The 19689-nt window shown below is 40.3% G+C and overlaps 1 protein-coding gene across 1 annotated transcript in view; it reads right to left on the reverse strand.

Annotated features, from left to right (window-relative positions):
- The window catches only part of sema5bb (sema domain, seven thrombospondin repeats (type 1 and type 1-like), transmembrane domain (TM) and short cytoplasmic domain, (semaphorin) 5Bb), an 81236-nt gene extending 61747 nt beyond the window's left edge, over positions 1-19489 (reverse strand). Inside the window, exon 1 of the mRNA XM_052130368.1 lies at positions 19448-19489. The gene's annotated coding sequence lies outside the window, so the exon portion shown is untranslated. The remainder of the gene's footprint in view (positions 1-19447) is intronic.
- Between the last annotated feature and the right edge of the window lie 200 nt (positions 19490-19689).

The following is a 19689-nucleotide window of genomic DNA, read 5'->3' on the forward strand; positions in this document are numbered from 1 at the left end:
TTTCATTCAAAATAAAGACTGAAACAAAAATGAAAATTCTGTCATAATTTCTCATGTTGTTCCAAAACGTTTGATCTTTTTTTTTATCTTTAGTGCAGCACAAAATGAGAAAGGTTGAAGAATGTTCTAGCCACTATAATGAAACAGACTAGGGCTTCCAATCTCCAAAAAGACAAAAAAGACAAATAAATATACTCCACATGTGTTGTCTGCTATATTTCAAGCCAAACGATAGCTTTGTATGAGAAACAGACTGAAATTTCCCAACTGATCACACTGTGAATTCGGCAACAGTAGGTCGAAATTTCTGTAGCTGAAATTGGTCTGTGCATACTGAAATGTGAAACACTGCCCCCAGTGGCTGAAGCTGGATGTGTTGTTCAATGTATGGCACGAGTGAGCTCCAATTTCCAGGTGGAATGTCCACAGAGTGGCTCCAAATGTGAGTTGTAAGTTTAGTTGTAAATTATGTTATATAGACAACAGGAATACATTTTTATTAACTTTACCCCCAAACCCCAACCCTAAACCTAACCGTCAGCGGAGTAAAAATTAAGGATGTCAATTTACACGTTGCAATGCAATTATTTATATAAAAAAAGAATGCAAAAAAATACTGTAATAAAAGTACAAATTTTCCAACCATACGAGCAATTCAAGCTTGAATTACATCTGTTTTTACGAGCCGCGCCAATAGGTGGCAGCACACCTCAACATACTTAACAGCACAACTACAGAAAGACAACCGCTCTAGGAGCACAACATAAGGAAGCTTGAGAAGTGATTTTCAAAGTTTTCCACTACGTCAGTCTGAGGCATAGATAGAGCGATGATAAAAAATAGCGAAGACGGAACAAAGGAAACGTACTGTAATGTCGAACAATATATTGAGTTCTTAAGCCACTTTTTGTTTTGTCTAATTAATACTTTAATCATCTGCCACAATAATGCAATTTACTTGAAACTGAATTTCAATCCATATTATATATTTATTATAAGCCCTACATATATTTAGAAATATTTGAATTATTATAAATTAACTATATGAATTATCGTTATTTGAGGGCCTATCTCTGCAAATAATATGATGGTCGATATGACGATATTGTGGCAGGGCGGAGGGCGGGGCCGGGTTCCTACACACCCGGTCCCGTATTAGGCTAATTATGCCTCCGTGAGGTTTAAAGGTCGACTGCAGAGGGCTGTACGGGAGAGAGAGATCGTTAGCGGACATGTCCGTCATGTGTGTTTGTGTTGTCTTTTAAGTTTTCCATTAAACTATGATTTATATCGTCAAGCCGGTTCTCGCCTCCTCCTTTCCCATCCTTTAACTGTTTTACATTGGTGCTGAAACCCGGGAAGGAGGAGGGATACGCCGTAGTAGAGTTCTCGCCACTACCATCCACCCCAACGGAGCAGCCGCGGCCATCTGCCGGGGGACGAGGAGCCCAGCCACCTGAGCGAGGACGATGGTCGCCGACCGCGAGGGGAGGAGGGGCTCCTAGCCGACCGCCTGGAGCGAGAGAACGGCTGCCAGGGGCGGAGGAGTCGCCTACCGGCCGCTGAAACGCGGCGGGGTTTAAGACCGCCGACCGCGAGCGGGGAGGGGCTCACTGCCGACCGCCTGGAGCGAGAGAACCGCTGCCAGGGGCGGGGGAGACCCCTTCTAGTCCCCGAGAACGCGGCGGGGTGTTCCGTCCACCAGGGGCTGGAGGACTGCCTCGGATCCGCCCGGAGTGGCGTGGCTGTCGTCCGACAAAGGGTGGAGGAGTGGCCGAGGAACAAGCTGCGGCGTATCTGAGAACTGGCGAGTAAGTTTTTTTTTTTTTGCATCTCTCTCTCCTCTCTCTCTCTCACTGTCGCTCTGCGTTGGCCTTTAAACCTCACGGAGGCATAATTAGCCTAATACGGGACCGGGTGTGTAGGAACCCGGCCCCGCCCTCCGCCCTGCCACAGATATATATCGTGCCAATGATATTAAATAACAGTCGATAGAGATTTTTGATAAATCGTGTATATCGCGATATGTAAATATCCATGTGTGTAGCTTGGGCTTAACTATCAGTGGGCAGGGCTTCACGTGAGAGAATTGAAGAGACATGAACAGGTATTTTCCAGCATTGAACATTTTTCTGCGGCCGCCCAAGCAAATTTAATGACCTTAGTCGTGCATTTGGCACGTTAAATATTTTTGAAGCACAAAATATTTTTCTCATCTGACACGCAAATGTTTCACGTGACTGTGGCGTGCGCTGTCTCTGGAACTCCGCATTGCATGCAAATCCAGCAAGCTTTCCAATATTTGTGCTCCAGAGATAGGAGTGCTCCGAGTGGGATCACTCAATCATTTTGACCCAGAAAAATCCCTAATGGAGAAAGAAATCTCCACAGAACTGGACGACTCTCAAACAGGTCAAGAAAATGAAGAGGTGCGTGTAATTAAAAACAGGTGCGAAATGGTGTACAGAAAAATGTCGATGAAAAAGATGAACTCTGGATTATTTCGACCTCCACATGCGGAGTCTCTGCGGTGTCATGCACAACGAGCCACTTGATAAGATGCGCGGATTGACTGTCTCAGAAGCAGAGGCAACTGAGGCTTGTCTTCCACCACCCGGATTGAGATGAGTAAACGCGCCACCACAAGGAACTACTAAGTCGTGGGAATTGGGCATTCCAAATTTGGAGAAACGGGGATAAAAATATATATATATTTTTTTTTTTTTATTTTGCAGCAAAACTTTAACCTACGTGAATTTCATTCACCATTGTATATGTAAACAGGATTACTTCTGGTTCCAAACTAACCCCAACTCTACCCCCTAACCCAAACCCCAACCCTAAACCTAACCGTCAGTGGAGTAAACATTTTATTTAAGAGCAAAAATGCAACCTCCGAATTGCGTTCACCATTGGTTATGTAAATAGTATTACTTCCTGGTTCCCAACTAACCCTATCTCTACACCCTAACCCAAACCTCAAACCTAAACCTAACCATCAGTGGAGTAAAAATGTGATTTTACAGCATAAATGCAACCTCCAAATCGTGCTCACCATTGTTTATGTGAACGCAATTACTTCCAGAGCCGGTGTCTTGAATGTTGGTCACTCAACATACTATCAGTAGTGATAGAGGGAAATATGTTCACACTTTAATTTTTACAAAAGCTTCTGATGGGGTATGGCGCTTGTCAGTAATTTGGCAGAATAGGGTTGATATCAGGGTACATGAAAGTTCTGAAGCAACGTTTCGATTACCCGTGTGATCGTGTTATATATGGAAAAGAAAGGCCAATTGCCTACATTTTGCATATGTCATAAGGATTAGTCATATAGATTTAGAATGACACGAGGGTGAATAAACAACAACAGAATTTTCACTTTTGGGTGAACTATACCTTTTAGTGCCTCAATCAATGCATTACTGAACATTAATAAACATTAATGATTGACCTGGGATTGAAATTATGACTTTGGGGACTGACTATTTTAATGTAATGAATTCTGAGATGATTTTCCTCCCCTGTGAAAACAGATGGAGAGTTTTCATGGCCTCACTCATGAGATCATTCACTCACACCAAATGCACTTTTCAAGCTGCATTAGGAAATTTTATGTCACATTTGTGAGAAGAAAAAAAACAATGGCATCCTGACAACTTTTGACAAGTCACTGGAAGTGTAATTCAAGTAACATTATAAAACGAATAGTTTAAACTTAAAATTCTGATTGGATGAATCACCTGTAAAGTTAACAAATAGCCAATAAAATAGCTTAAAGGAATGTTCTAGGTTCAATACAAGTCTACAGCATTTGCCACAACAACATTTTTATCACACTAAAATCACATTAACATTTATAATGTTTACGTCTTGTGGCTATATATATATGTATAATTTAATGTTTCAGGACTGGCCCCATTCACTTCCATTGTAACTGCCTTACTGTAACAAATGTTTATTTTTTTAATAAACGAGTATTTCAAATATTTATTCTGTGGTAATCAACATAATGCCACAAATGCTTTTGATTGAGCATAACTTGTATTGACCCTGGAATAATTATTGGATCAATTTAAACTTTCAAACCACAATGTTATGCAAATCAAATGCAAATTTACATGTTCACACGAGAACAACAAATGTTGTTTTTAGTGATAAACAATGCAAGTTCTTGGAAGAATGTGCAAGCTACTGTGAATGAGCTCTAATATTGCTCATGAACGGGAAACTGACAACGTTTTTTATTTTCTGTTGATTCGCATGCTTTGAGCAAATTTGGCATATGACCCATGAGTCACACGGACTACTTTTATGATATATTTGGGTCGCTTTCATCTGCCACTGTATCGAAAAGATGGGACATCACTTTTTGTGTTTTGCATAAGAAAACAGCATGAGGGCGAGTACATTTTGACAGAATTTTCATTTCTGAGTAATCTATTCCTGTGATCGCCAACATGTAATACCAATGTTTAGGGGTTTGTTCAAATCCCTAACTCGAAGTGTGATACGCAGACAGATATTTTAGCCACTTCAAGGGCGCAAATTATTTTTGAAAACCTTAAACTTTCCTTAAACAGCAGGCTGATAGGCGGATAGATATAGAGAGAGAAGTGAGAGAAAATGAGGATTTAGATATTATCGTGCCTTAAGAAAACACTTTGCCCTTAAAAAAAGACCTGATTGTTTAACTAACCCAACCTCGAGGTGCACAGACCCTCAAGGGGTGAGACCCCCTTAAAACACAACACACCCCACCTCAGCAGGAGTCATCAATAAGCCTCTTGTGCCTGACAGAGCACGTCACTGTGTTACTCTGGGCCTTTGGAACAGAAATATTTGCTTTAATATTTAAAACATTTAGCTTGACCTATTTCACACAAGCTCGGCAGTGTTGTCGCCAGCCCCTCGAGTCTCGCTGCAGAGCTCCTGTGGTTTACTGGGGTGAGTGCTTCATCAAAATCAGCTTCCACAAACTCGCTCTTTACGACCTCTAATACAACACCACCACTCCAGTCCATCAAATCATGCATTTGCAATCTCAACATGAGGCAATAGATATTGAAAATCCACAGTTCCTCATTACAGGTGCAGGTCTCTACCTAGTTTTTCCTCATCCATCATTCCGTCTTTCCATCTTTTCTCGTTCTCAACCTCTTTCTCCTCTCCTGACCGCAAGTGATGTAAGCTGAATTGGAGAACAGTGGTGATCGTATATAGTGATTTGTTTTCGGTATAAGCTGTGGTTTAGAGCTCAGCCAGTGGTCTAGTTTACAGTAAAAGGACACAGTGGTTAACACTAAGGTTACCAGAGAGTCATGTGATGCGGTGCAAGGTTCGAACGTGTGAACGGCGAGCTCTGCGCACTTTTTATGTCATAAACCTGTGAGATTTGATACATCCTGATCCTTAACTGTTCTAGGAAGACATTATGTCAAAGAATTCAAAATCCTTGGGCTCTGGAGATATTAAAAGACACTTACGTGCTCAAGCTGACACCCCTGAGCAACAGCCCGAAGCCCGGGAGCCGATTTGGCCGGAGAAGTGAAAGAAATTCGGCGAGAATTGTTGAATGTGTCGGCAATGCTGACAATGGTCATTGCTGACTTGGAGGATCTTGCTGTAATACGTCGATCAATCACTGCCATGGAGATGAAATTCACTGAGGTGGTTACAAAAGTGGGGGATGTCGAGAAACGGATCGATTAGCTGGAGTCATCGGAGAGGGAATTAGCTGCTAATCCGCTTGCGACCAAGGGGAATTTGGAGTGCATCTGGGAGAAGCTGGAGGACTTGGAAAATCGGAATCACCAGAATAACGTCCGAATTGTTGGAATTCCTGAGGATGAAGAAGGTCAGGATATGGTGAAATTCCTGGACGGGAATCAACATAATAGGCCATAAGCTGGAGACAGGCCATGATCAATTCTGGCCAAATTTCTGAGATCATCCGATAAAGATATCATGTTAAGTGAGGCGAGGAGTAAAGGAAGGCTTTCTTGGAAGAACCACAGCATTTTCTTGTTCTCAGACTTTGCGAATTCGACAAGAGAGAAACGTGATCGATTCAAGGAATGCAAGAAACTCTTACATCAACGGAAGGTTGCTTTTGAACTGACGTTCCCGGCCAATTGAGAAAAGATAGGATGGCCGCAAACATGTCCCCAGCAAGCGATGACCTTCATTAAGTCAACGGAGTAAGTTATTTTGTGGTACTCACGTTGCAGCCAAGAGGTCCGACTCACTGAACATTCACTTGACCGTCCAAGGAAACTGGGAGCCTTTTTTGTTTATTTTTGTGTTGTTCCGCCTAGCTGCTGGAGTTTGTTTTGTGTAGTAGCACTCCTTCGGGACACTGTTGTGGATGAATCTGCACGTTTATTGTGCTTATGCCTCCTATTGGTTGGAGTTTATTTTGTGGAGTATTTCTTGCAAGTCATTGGAGTGATTGGGTCATTTGTTGCACTCATGTAGCAGTCGAATGGGCCAGCTCACTGAACATTCGTTTGACTGCCCAAGGAAACTGAGTGGCTTTTTTTTATATTATTATTATTTCTTGTGCTGGAGTTTGTTTTGTAGAGGAACACACCTTTGGGGCAGTTATGTGAATGAATCTACATGTTCTTATTATTTATTCTGCCTATTGGTCAGTTTGTTTTATAGATTATCTTCTGTTGTGTAATTCTGTCTCACAAATTTGTAAAGAAACACCGGACTTGAGCAATCCAACGGCAAAGTTGTAGCGGGGGCTCTCGTAGGCATACATGGACTGTTTGAGCTTAAAGGGATGAACGCCAGTTGGCGCTTTCGTGCGTGGGGTTATTGCGCACATTTTTCTTTTTCCTGTTTGTTTGGGTCGGGGGGAAGTTTGGGTTTGATTGTTGCACTAATGTTGGAATGTGGTCTTAATAATTTTATTTTTGACACACAATCTATTTTTTCGTAAGAAATATGATATAGTGTTTCTTCAAGAAACACATATTTCCCTGCAGGAAGCTGAAAAATATATGGGGTGGACATGTTTTCTTTAGTGCTGGCTCAAGTAAGTGCAGAGGAGTCATTACATGTCTCAAACAGATTAAAGATAAATTAGGAAGAGTTGTTTTGTCAAAGTCTGATTTTGGCTAATATTTACATACCTAACACTGATGATCAGGGCTTTTTATCGATCTTGATTCGCTGGCACCCCTCATGATATAATATTGGGAGGAGACTTTAATCTATTGATGGACTCAGTCTTTGATCATAGTTAAGCAAAAGTGTGTAAGCCCCCTAGAGCAACATTGACACTTCACAGGATGTGTAAAAATATTGGTCTTACAGATATTTGGAGACTTTTGTACCCATCTGGTAGGGACTATACATTTTTTTCATCAGTCCACAAAATTTATTCTAGAATATTTATATATATCTAAGTCCCTCATTTCATCTGTCGTTGATTGCCCAATTGGAAACATCTCAGATCACACCCTGGTGAGTTTAGACGTGTTGCCACATACAGAGAAAAATAAATCATATAGTTGGTGCTTTAATGTATCCCTTTTGCAAAATCCTGAATTCCAAATAATTTTAAAGGCTGAAATCAATGTTTATATGGAAACTCTAAAAGGAATTAATGGAAAGGAGGAGGCGAGAACCACCTTGATAATAAAATGTATATTTAATGAAGAAATTAACCAAAAAGACACACACACACACACACACACAGGTGTCGGGCAGCTGCCTGTAAATCTCACTCTCTGTTGCACCGCAATCTCCGGTCGGCCTTTATCCCTCTAGGTGGCTTGATTAGGGGCCAGGCACTTAAGGCGGTTCTTAGGGTTTGGAAATTTTGAGTCAGGGGAAAAAGCAGGGAAGCTTATGTCTAGATATATAAAGCGTCTTTTTCTACCATTTAGCTCGGCCATTGATAGTAATAATGTTTAAAGAATTCTATCTTGATCTCTATAGTTCCATGTCACTTTGTGAACCATTAGATCTTCCTAAACTGATGAATGAGCAAAGAAATTCTCTTAAATCTGAAATAACCTTGGAGGAGCTTGGTGAGGTAATTAAGGCCTACAGGCAAGGCTCCGGGGCAGAATGTTTTAGATATTATGCTACAGAACTTGCTCCACTTTTGTTAGAAGTTTATACGGATTCATTAAAGAATGGAAACCTTCTGCCAACCACGACGCAAGCCCAGATCAGTCTGATTCTTAAAAAGGACAAAGATACAAGTGAGTGTAAGAGTTACCTTCCAATTTCCCTGATACAGCTAGATGTAAAAATATTGTCAAGAATTCTGGCTAATCAATTAAGTTAAGTTATGACATCTCTTATACATATAGATCAGGTGAGGGTTATTCAGGGCCGCAGCACTTCTGAGAACATCAGGCATTTCATCTATATCATGTGGTCAGTGGTGAATAATCAGACTCCGGTCGCTGCCATCTCACTTGATGCCGAAAATGCGTTTGATATGGTAGAATGGGATTATCTTTATAAGATTCTGAAAATATATGTGTAAGGATGTATGATGACAAGGAGGGAACGAAGACGTAGAATTCTTCACAAGTAAGCTTTTAATGGCCACAGCACTGCTCACAACACATATTTTCCTCCACAAGCAAATCTTCACAATTAACATAACACTTTTCTTATGCACTGTACACGGCAACACTGGACTGACGCGTGTCACACTCTCCCGTCTGGAGGTTCTGAGGCCATTTTATATGCCGCTCTCCCCATGCTCACTGAAATCAGAGACAGGTGTTAGACATAATTTGGCTCAGGTGCAAGCGCCCTTACCACTTTCTCCCCCGGACGGGCGCTTGACCACATCCCCGCTGCCACAATATGGGTTTGGGAATACTTTTATTGAATAGATTAAGTTACTTTATAGACACCCAGTAGTGGTGGTACAAACAAATTGATTTTAGATGAATTTACTCTTTTACATTAATTTACTCTGCATAGAGGCACCCGGCAGGGTTGCCCTCTTTCCCCATTATTGTTCTGTCTTGCCCTGGAACCATTAGCAGCCGCGATATGAAAGGAAGATGATTGTCCAGGGGTGGTGGTGGAAGGTATGGCGCATAAGCTTTTTAAAATATTTTGTTTTATTATTATGCATTTGGTCTCAGACATTTGGCCCATTGGTCACTTCCAGCTGAGAGAGCCCCTCCCTGGTTTTGTATTGAACAGGTAGATCTTGCCCCTATTTCACCATTGCAAAGCCTATCAAACTTATCGGAGAAGTTAAGTTACACACCGTTCTCTCACATTTGCAATCGGTATGGACAAAAGTGTCTAGAGTGTTTAATTTGGACATATTTAAATGTTGCATCGAGCATATGGCTGAACCCATAATTATGTATAAATAAGTCCCCTTTCTGCTGGTTAGAGTGGATTGTGAGGGAGGTTAATACACTCAGTGACCTATATGAGAGCGGGTGTTGAGATCCTTTGAAAATTTGGGAGTGGTGCGCGGAGATGGGGAGGGTGGCAGCTTTCAAGGAGGTGTCGTGTAGAAATGGGGCAGTTATTTGGTGTTTTGGGGGGACTCTCGTGGAGGTGCTGTGGAGAGAGGTGTAGTTTTAGATGTGCATGATTTTTTTTGTGTGTGTGTACTTATGTGTGATCACGGGGATGTTTGTTGGGGGTCGGGGTGGGTTTGGTGATTGGGGAGAGGTAGTAGTGGGAGTTAAATGTCGATTCAGTCTATATATGTTTTGTTTTTCTTTGTCATCTATATGAATCAATAAAAAATGTTAATCGGAAAAACACTGAGGTTACCGGCAGGTTTACGTCACCAGCCACTGTATGCTTGTCTTTTCAGTAAAGTATGTGTGCACTTGTGAAATAAGCTCTGACATCTTACAGACGATTTTTACCCACATTTTTAAACTGGTTTTAAAAATAAGCTGTAAAGTAAGAAGAGTGAGAAAAAACATTTGATTTTAGATTTTTTTGACAGCTGATTAACTGCTTTGCCACGTCCACACTAATAAGTTTTCGTTGGAAACACATCCATTTTGCAAAGACTATGCCTCTCATCCACACAGGAACAGCATTTTTCTCCACCTAGAACTTTCGGAAACACTCTCCATAACCACATATGTTGGAAAACGATTATGTTAGGTAACTGTGTTTTCAAATGAAAACAGATTAGTGTGGACATGGCCTTAATGTTGTATTACACTACACGATTTTAACACAGATTTTACTCCCACTCTTGCTTCAGTTTGCAGACTTTGGGACAGTTGGAGTTGACAGAATTCACAGTATACTACAATCTCTATTCACAACAAATTCCTGATGAATTAGCGAGATGAAATATGGATGAAAGGTCTATGAATAATGAATAATTAATCAAATTAAAAACAATTTCACCACTGTAAAGTAGGTGGCACATTTATTCTGGTGCATGGATCCAAAAATTTTATTCTTTCATGATCGATTCACCTTTAAGCCATCCCAGATGTGTGTCTTTCCTTCAGCAAAGCTGAAATGAAGATTTTTATAAGCACATCTCAGCTCTATGTCCATACAGTGCAAAGTGAATGGGTGCCATCAGGATGTTTGATGACCCAAAAGGTATATTTAGGCAGCATAAAAGTAATCCACATTTCTCCAGTCGATCAATAAATGTCTTCTGAAGCAAATTGATAATTAAAAGGTTTGTTTAAGAGGCAAATCGATAAATAAAATGTTTTAAATATAAACCGTTACTTCCTGCCAGAGCTGGGAAGTGTTTGAAATGACATAACTCTCGAGTGGTGTTTGTTCCTCTGTTGTAATCAAAGAACGTGCTTACGACTTCTCGCATGAATGCGGCACCACGCTTATGTCACACGACAGCTCTGTGATGGGTTGACTGGAAGTAGGGCTGAAACGTTTAATCAACGTTATTTACAATGTCGGCAATAAAGAATTGTCAACAATACTATTCGACAACGAAAAATTATTTGATCTCAATTCATGTAACATGAGATCACATTAAACTCTAATGATGACGCGAGACAGCAGCACTGCAGTTCGGAGCGGAGCAGGAGCTCTTTAAAGGAAATTCCCTGGATTTACATCCCTACTGCAGATATATTTAATGCATTATAGCTTTATTAAAGTTCAAATAATAAGGAAACAGATCATGTAAATAACTACAAACTCCGAAACTGTAATTTCTCAGTGCGGTCAGTGTCTCTTATGAATTGTCCTGATCTAAGGGGACAGATTGAAACTGCACCCGGCTGAGGCACACTCTGTCACATGGACGTGCTCATCAATCGAGCTGACACCCTTAATGCACCTAGATTATAACGTGATGCTCGTGACTGAATCATAATATATGTCACTGTGTATTTCTTATCGTGAATAAAATTGCCAACATGCAGCTTTATTAAGAAAATAGTTAGTTTTTTTAGTGAGTTAAAGATGGATTGAAGTGAACAAAGGTGAGAAAGTTACTCTTCACCCCATTATACACTATGCAGCCCTAACTGGTAGCAGAAAGCATTTTTTAAGAGTTTAAAAAGTTCTAATTATCTTTGGATCTGTGGATTATTTTTATGCTGCCTAAATATGCCTTTTGGACCATCAAACAGCCAGCAGCCTGATGGCACCCATTTACTTGCATTGTATGGACATACAGATCTGAAATGTGCTTATAAAAATCTTAATTTCAGTTCTGCTGAAGAAGGAAAGACATACACATCTGGGATGGCTTAAAGGTGAGTCAATCATGAGAGAATTTTCATTTTTGGGTAAACTGAACCTTTAAGAATCCAGCTGTCAGCTACTCAGTGCTGTTAAGGCATTTATTTGCCTAATTTGGCATAACTGTTTCATTATGTTTTTTTTCCATGTTATTGAGAGGAATACAGAATCTGTGTTTTTTGTGCAAGCGAGAGGAGTAAAGAGCGCTGTTACATGTCACGTGTCTTCTGTCTTCATATTGATGCATGTATTTTGTAACAAGTACATTCCAAACAAACTCTTGAATCCAGGTTTTCTTTTTTTAATGCCTGGATAATATAACACAAGGTACAGTGATATACATACACATGAAATAATGTGCATTAAGTAAAACAGCTATAGTATAAAATAAGATGCATAACATTTAAAAACAATATAAAAAGAAGACAAAGCCTCGTGGTCTTTTCTTTATTTAATTATTGCATATTTGTATTGAATTCAGGGTTTCTTGTGCGGGTTGAGAAAAGGAGTACCGTTACAGGAATTCTTTGTGTTAGTTTATCCATGCAATAAAAAAAGAGCAGTGAGTTTGGGCAATTATTTGGTCTACACTCAGTAAAGTATTGCATGTAAAGGGTCTTTTTATGCAATATTTTGTGCTTAGTCAGAATGAATTGCAGAAACTCGCTGCAATAATTAATGCCTGGATAATATATCAGGCACAGTAATATACATATTAAATAATGTACATTAAGACAAAACAACAAGTATATTATATTAAATAATATGAGGTATTAGCACATTAAATAAATATTGTTATAAAGAAAGAATGTGTTTACTGCTTCTTTATCATTTATTTACTGCATATTTGTATTGTATTCAGAGACGAGTAAAAGAGCACCTGTTTTTGCCGGTTGAGTAGCGCCATCAACACGCTGGATTGTGCAGCAATAGCGATTCTAGAAAATTACAAAAAGTTCTTATCTCATCTTATTTCAGACAGTTTTCATCGCAGACAGAGGGGAAAAAAATCTGAATGCTTTCCACAAAAAAACTTCAGATTGTTGCCGGACAATATGTCGGACCCAGTTTGAAAAACGGAATGGGAATCCATTGTTCCTATTCAAAAGCTTGTTCGGAATAAACATTTGCACCGTAAATTCAGTCTTGGTAGGAATAGGCCTTTAGACTGTGATTCAATCTAGTCCAAGGATAACAATAATGTTTTATATTTTAGAGCCGACTATTGAGGAAATCTGTATGATGCTTCATGATTCATATCTGAAGTCATATGGTGAGCAGCAAATTAAAATACAGTGCACGGGCCACAAAGTTCAAGAAATGGTGACGGGAAATAAATACTCAAAGTTAAGCTTAACGCCTCCAAACTGCATAGCAATCTCATCTTTCTACCCAAGACCGCACCTAAGTGTGTTTGGCCCATTTTTGCTGATAGTGTATGCAACATAAATAACTTTAATTAATTTATTAATTTGCATTCCCTTATTGCATAATCCTAAAGGCTGCACTGAAGAATGATAAATTAGAGAAAACATTGGGAAAATAGCAGAAATTGTCTACAATTCCTGACTCTGCGATAAGAATTTTTGTACAAAAGCAATAACTATCAATAATTTCACAGAGATAACTCAGAAAACAAAGTGTTTTGCTTGTAGAAATCTAGTTTACATGCTACTAATTGCCTCAAAACAAACTTCATATCTTTTAAAGATTGTTACCAACCTGGCAAACTTTGGCAAATCCATTGATTATTTAATCCTCAGAATTGCTCATTGTATCAACTCAGTACCTTGCAAACATGACTGTGCTTCCAGGTTGACTCATAAACAAAACCTACAGAAGATTGAGAAAGTACTTTCAAGGTTTATTTGCTATATGCTTTGGAACAAGGATGGGAAGGTAAGGACACAACATTTAATTGACATCTTTTAATTGGCTGTATCACTCCACTCTCTCCTCTCCACCAATAGCTGGTGTGTGGTGGGCGTTCTGGTGCACTATGGCTGCCATCGCATCATTCAGGTGTATGCTGCATACTGGTGGTGTTTGAGTCCCATGTTACTGTGTAAAGCGCTTTGAGTGTAGTGTCAGAAAAAGCACTATATGAATGTAACATTCATTCAGCGTTACTGAGAGAAGGCAGACTATACATGCCTATTTCTAGCTGAACAGCTTAATAATAATAATACCTTCTAATTGCCCTGATAAAATCTTTTATCCTATTTTAGGACCATGCATAGCCCTTCCTTACAAAGTTGCAAATTAATATTCACCAGGATACTCATACATAATGTTGCATATATGTAGGAGACTGTGGAGCGGAGGGGGGCGGGGCCAGGTCGGAATATCGCGCGCCCGGTCCCCAATCGGCCTGATGAGGCGCGCGAGGGATAAAGGAGGCCGGTGACGATGGTTAGTGAGAGAGAGAATTACGGGCATGTCCGTCATGTGTGTTTATGTTTGTGCTTTTGATTTAAGTTTTCATTAAATATTATTTATGTTGACAAGCCGGTTCTCGCCTCCTCCTTGCCCATCCTTAACTGTGTTACATTGGTGCCGAAACCCAGGCATTAAAAAGTTCCAAGCATGGAGAAAGACGGCAATTAAAGCCTTACCTTTTTCCTGTCCTCCTTCCCGTGAGGGGTGTTACATTGGTGCCGAAGCCTGGGAAGGAGGAGGGATGCCCGTTGCAGAGTCCTCGACACTCTGCGACGGGCATCCCCGCCCGGATGTGGGGAACGGCCGTCGGCGGAGCAAGTGGGGACTGGATAACCCGAACACCTGGAGCGAGGGAGCCGCTGCCGGGGGCAGAGGAGTGCCCTGCCATCCCCAGAGACGCGGAGGGGTCGAGGGAGACCGCCGTCCACGAGGGGAGGAAGGAAGAAACTCTCCGATCGCCCGGAGCGGTAGAGCCGCTGCCAGGGGCGGAGGAGTGTCCCCATTTGCTGCCAGAAAATCGGAGGCACGTTCTGCCCGCTGGGGGTCGGAGGTTTCATTCCTATTCGCCCGGGATTGGAGCGGCTGTCGTCCGCCTGAGTGTGGAGGAGTGTTCGAGGACCACGCGACGGTACATCAGAGAACCGGTGAGTGAGCTTTTTCTCGCTCTCCTCTCTCTCTCTCGCACCGTGTTGGCCTTTTCCCTCGCCTATTTTTTTGTTGTTGTTGTTTTCTTCCCCTCCTGTCTCCTCCCAGGGCGAGGAAGGTGGGGATGACCACGCGGGACGCAAGATACACTCCGCCCCGGTGAAACGCCAGCCTGAGATAACGCCGGGAGGAGTGTGGAGCGGAGGGGGGCGGGGCCAGGTCGGAATATCTCGCGCCCGGTCCCCAATCGGCCTGATGAGGCGCGCGAGGGATAAAGATGGCCGGTGACGATGGTTCGAGAGAGAGCGAATCAAGGGCATGTCCGTCGTGTGTGTTTGTTTATGTTTGTGCTTTTGGTTTAAGTTTTCATTAAATATTATTTATGTTGACAAGCCGGTTCTCGCCTCCTCCTTGCCCATGCTTAACTGTGTTACAGAGACATATAGAGGTTTTCAGTGTATTGCAAAATAATGACCTAGAAAATGTGTTGGATGCCCCTATGCATCAACTACTGATCATCTGTTCATATACTAAACAAGCAAGAGGAAAAAACAAAACAATACATGTACCTATTCTGATAAAATAGCTTCCCCAGACATACCCTCAGGAGAGCTTTTTGACACTTGAGTCTTTAAGAAATTTTTCTTTCATGCCTGGGGAGCTTTACAGATTAATGTATGGATGTAGGATCCATGAAAGATAATAAAAGAACACTACAGAAAAAAGACTGTGTCTCTCCGGAATTACAAAAAAATTATGATTCTTTTGATTCAATAGCGCAAAACACAGCATTTTGAATGTAGTCTGATTCCCAAATGAATGACTCCTATGAGCGGTTTCTTATGATTCTATATAGCGAAACACAACACCATCAATGTAGTCTGATTTCTGAACGAATGACACCTATGAGCTGATTCTTTCGATTCTAAACCATGAAATACAGCACTATCAATGTAGTCCGATTCCCAAATAGATGACTCCTATGAGCTGATTATTTTGATTCTATAGCACAAAGCACAGTGTGACCAGTGTAGTCCAATTCCTAACAAATGACTCCTATGAGCCGATTCTTTTGATCCAACAGCGCAAAATACAGCACAACCAGTATAGTCCAATTTCCGAACAAATGACTCCTATGAGACGATACTTTTGTTTCAATAGTGCAAAACACAGCATTTTGAAAGTAGTCTGATTCCCAAACAAATGACTCCTATGAGCCGTTTCTTATGATTCTATAGCGCAAAACACAACACTATCAGTGTAGTCTGATTTCCGAACGAATGACCCTATAAGCTGATTATTTTGATTCTAAAGCACGAAACACAGTGTGACCAGTGTAGTCCAATTCCCTTACAATTGACTCCTATGAGCCGATTCTTTTGATTCTATTGCGTGAAACACAACATGAGCAATGTAGTTCGAGTCTCAAATTAATGACTACAATGAGCTGATTCTTTTGCTCCTATAGCGTGAAACGCAGTGATATCAACATAGTCTGATTCCCGACCAAATAACTCCTATGAAGTGGTTCTTTTGATTCTATAGTGCAAAAAACAGCAATATCAATATAGTATCATTCATTTGGGAATCACATTTATGAGCCGATTCTTTTGATTCTATAATGTGAAACACATTGTGACCAGCTTAGACCAATTCCCAAAAGAATGACTCTTAAGAGCAGGTTGTTTTCAGTGAATCCAAAACATACATCACTACCAGAGTAGTGCATTTCCTGAACTTCTCAGTTCTTCTAGCCAGTTATTTTGATTCTACAGCGCAGAACACATTGCGACCAGTACAGACAGACTCCAGAACAAATTACTCTTATGAGCCGGATCTTTTGAGTCTATAGCCTATAAACGGCCTAGTTGCCGTTTAGGTGGTCTCACAGCCTGGTCAAGTTGATGTTCAGCCGATTGGTCAGCCGGTCTCCAAACCATTAGTAAATCAAGTCTGAAATAACTACCTGAAATAACCTTGTGGTTGCACACACTTCCAGAGAGCATGTCAAGTTTTCCACAATGTACTTGTCCAACTCTGCAAAGTTTGTGTTTCTCAAATTGCATAATGTCTCTCTAGTGACTAACTGATGTTAAATACAAGAGAAACAGGGGGGAGAGAGAGAGAGAGACACAGACAGACAGAATGGGGTTGAAGGGTCATGTCTAGGAGACTAATTGTGCTGACAAGAGTGAAGTCACTACTTTGGTATCACATTTCAAATGGGGCCACTTACTAACAGTACTAATTCGTTTTAAATATTTAAGGAAAGTTATATAACAAAAAGTTAACCGATTAATTTATTATGGAATCAAACTTTAATAACCACACAGTTTCATGACTTGTTTCGTTTAGACCAAATTGATGGCTATTCTTGCATTTCATACATATGATAAATTTAGCAGATGCAACTGTCATGTCAAATACTTTCAACCGACATTTAAAGGGAGTGAATTGAGGTTTGTTTTTGCGGCATGATTTCGTGACTATTGGGTCAACTTTAATTGTTTTGTTCTGGTCACAGCAATAATTCATGTAACACACTTTTAAAACGCACCTTTAAATGTTTGATAACGCCAGAAACGGTGATAGTAGCCACTAGGGGAATAAAAAACAAACAAAATCTAGTTGCAGCAAGCGTGCGCCAGTGATGAGCGTCTCCGCGCGAGACAAGTGTATCACCTAGGAGAAGTTTGAAACTCTCTTGACGTTGTCGATAATGTCGACTAATCGTTTCAGCCCTAACTGTACGCAAAACAAACCATCATAAATAACATTTGCTTATAAGCTAGAGTGTTCATTTTTAAATGTTTGAATTGAGTACAAATGATGAATTGACTTAATATTTTCAAGTTCAAGCTTAAACTAGCTTATTCACTGTAGAAAGTACTTCATCTTTCCTGTTATGTTTACTTCACCACAAAATCTCATTTTTCCAGTGAAGTCTCCTGCTTCTCAGATGTTTCTCCTGAGAAAAATATCACATGTGTCTTCTCTAGAGATCTCAACAATGTCTCAAACTGTGCTCCGATTTGCTAAGTTACAAAGTCTCCCAACAAGTCTGAAATTTCAATATAAACTCAAATATTTCTCATCAGATTCTTCTAATCTGAGCTATGCTATCTCCTTTTTTTTTTCATCAGACCAGAGGACATTTCCACAAAAAAGTATGATCTTTGTCGCTATGTGCACCTCCAAACTGTAGTCTGGCTTTTTTATGCTGGTTTTGGAGCAGTGGCTTCTTCCTTGCTGAGCAGCCTTTCAGGTTATGTCGCTAAAGGACTTGTTTTACTGTGGATATAGATACTTGTCTACCTGTTTCCTCCAGCATCTTCACAAGGTCCTTTGCTGTTTTTCTGGGATTGATTTGCACTTTTCATACCAAACAATGTTCATCTCTAGGAGACAGAATCCATCACCTTCTTGAGCAGTATGATGGCTGCGTGGTCCCATGGTGTTTAAACTTGTGTACTATTGCTTCTACATATGAACGTGGTACCTTCGGGCATTTGGAAATTGCTCCCAATGATGAACCGGGCTTGTGGAGGTCCACAATGTTTTTTTCTGAGGTCTTGCTGATTTATTTTGATTTCCCCATGATGTCAAGCAAAAAGGCACTGAGTTTGAAGGTAGGCCTTAAAATCCTTTCATCAGTACACCTCCTATCAAAAGCTAATTGGCTAATTGTCTAAAGGCTTGACATCATTTCCTGGAATTTTCCAAGCTGCTTAAAGGCACAGTTATTAGTGTCTGTAAACTTCTGACACACTGGAATTGTGATATATTCAATAAAAAGTGAAAAAATCTGTCTGTAAGCAATTGTTGGAAAATTGACTTGTGTCATGCACTAAGTAGATGTCCTAAACAACTTGCCAAAACTATAGTTTGCTAATATTTAATCTGTGTAGTGGTTAAAAATTTAGTTTTAATGTCTTCAACGTACGTGTGTGTGTTCAACTTGTATACCCTTCTCAACAATTCACTCATTTGTAATGATTTTTATTTCTCCTTAAGACTGAGAAACATCCAAAACAAACAAAAATGCTTTGAGATGGAGAATTCATATAAAGAAGGTCCAATGTTCACCAAGGATAAACTACAAACTTAATATTCAAAAACTTTCATCATTGTTCTAGCTACATAGTAAACAAAGTTTGTAAATCAGGTGATAAATCAAATATGAAGTCAAAACCAGAATTATAATAATTAATAATATCGCCCTCTAGTGGTCCACATTTATAATAAAGTAATATGCCACAACAATTAGATTTACTGTTCAGTTATTTGGAGTTATTCATTTTCAAGTGAATAAAACAAACAGATTTTAAGTAGACAAGGCCATACTGACAGAAAAACATGATTGCACGGTATAAAACATAGGCACTTAAATTAAACCCAACCCCAAGTGAAAAAAAAAAATCAATATTTGTTTATTCTCCAAGGCGCAGGGCACCATTAATCATGCTTTAAGTGCAAATAATTTTTCATTATCACGATAATAAGGATAAATTCAGTCAGTTCAAGACTGAAAACATCGAGAATCTCCTAACTTTTCTGCAACTAAACACAGAACACAGGCACGGAGGTGTACGCACAATTTTGCGTGCAGAGTTAATCTCATTGTGCTCACTGACCGAAAGGAAAACGCCATACATGCTCTTACCTCTCCAATCAGGTCGATCCAGAAGTAATTGGGTGTATCAGATGTTCAGAATAGCCCGTCCAGCTCTGTGAAGACATCTGCGCTTTCGCCTGCAGTTCTGCCTCTCACCCCGGGACGCCAGTTTACCGATCTACTACAGCCACTGCATAGCTCATGAATATTAATTACGTCGGAAGGTTTTCTTGTGAAAATTAAACAGAGAACGCTGACGTTGATTCTTAACTGTCCAATGGCTATGGTTT

This window comes from Xyrauchen texanus, chromosome 7 (genome assembly GCF_025860055.1).
Source record: "Xyrauchen texanus isolate HMW12.3.18 chromosome 7, RBS_HiC_50CHRs, whole genome shotgun sequence".
Lineage (NCBI taxonomy): Eukaryota > Metazoa > Chordata > Actinopteri > Cypriniformes > Catostomidae > Xyrauchen > Xyrauchen texanus.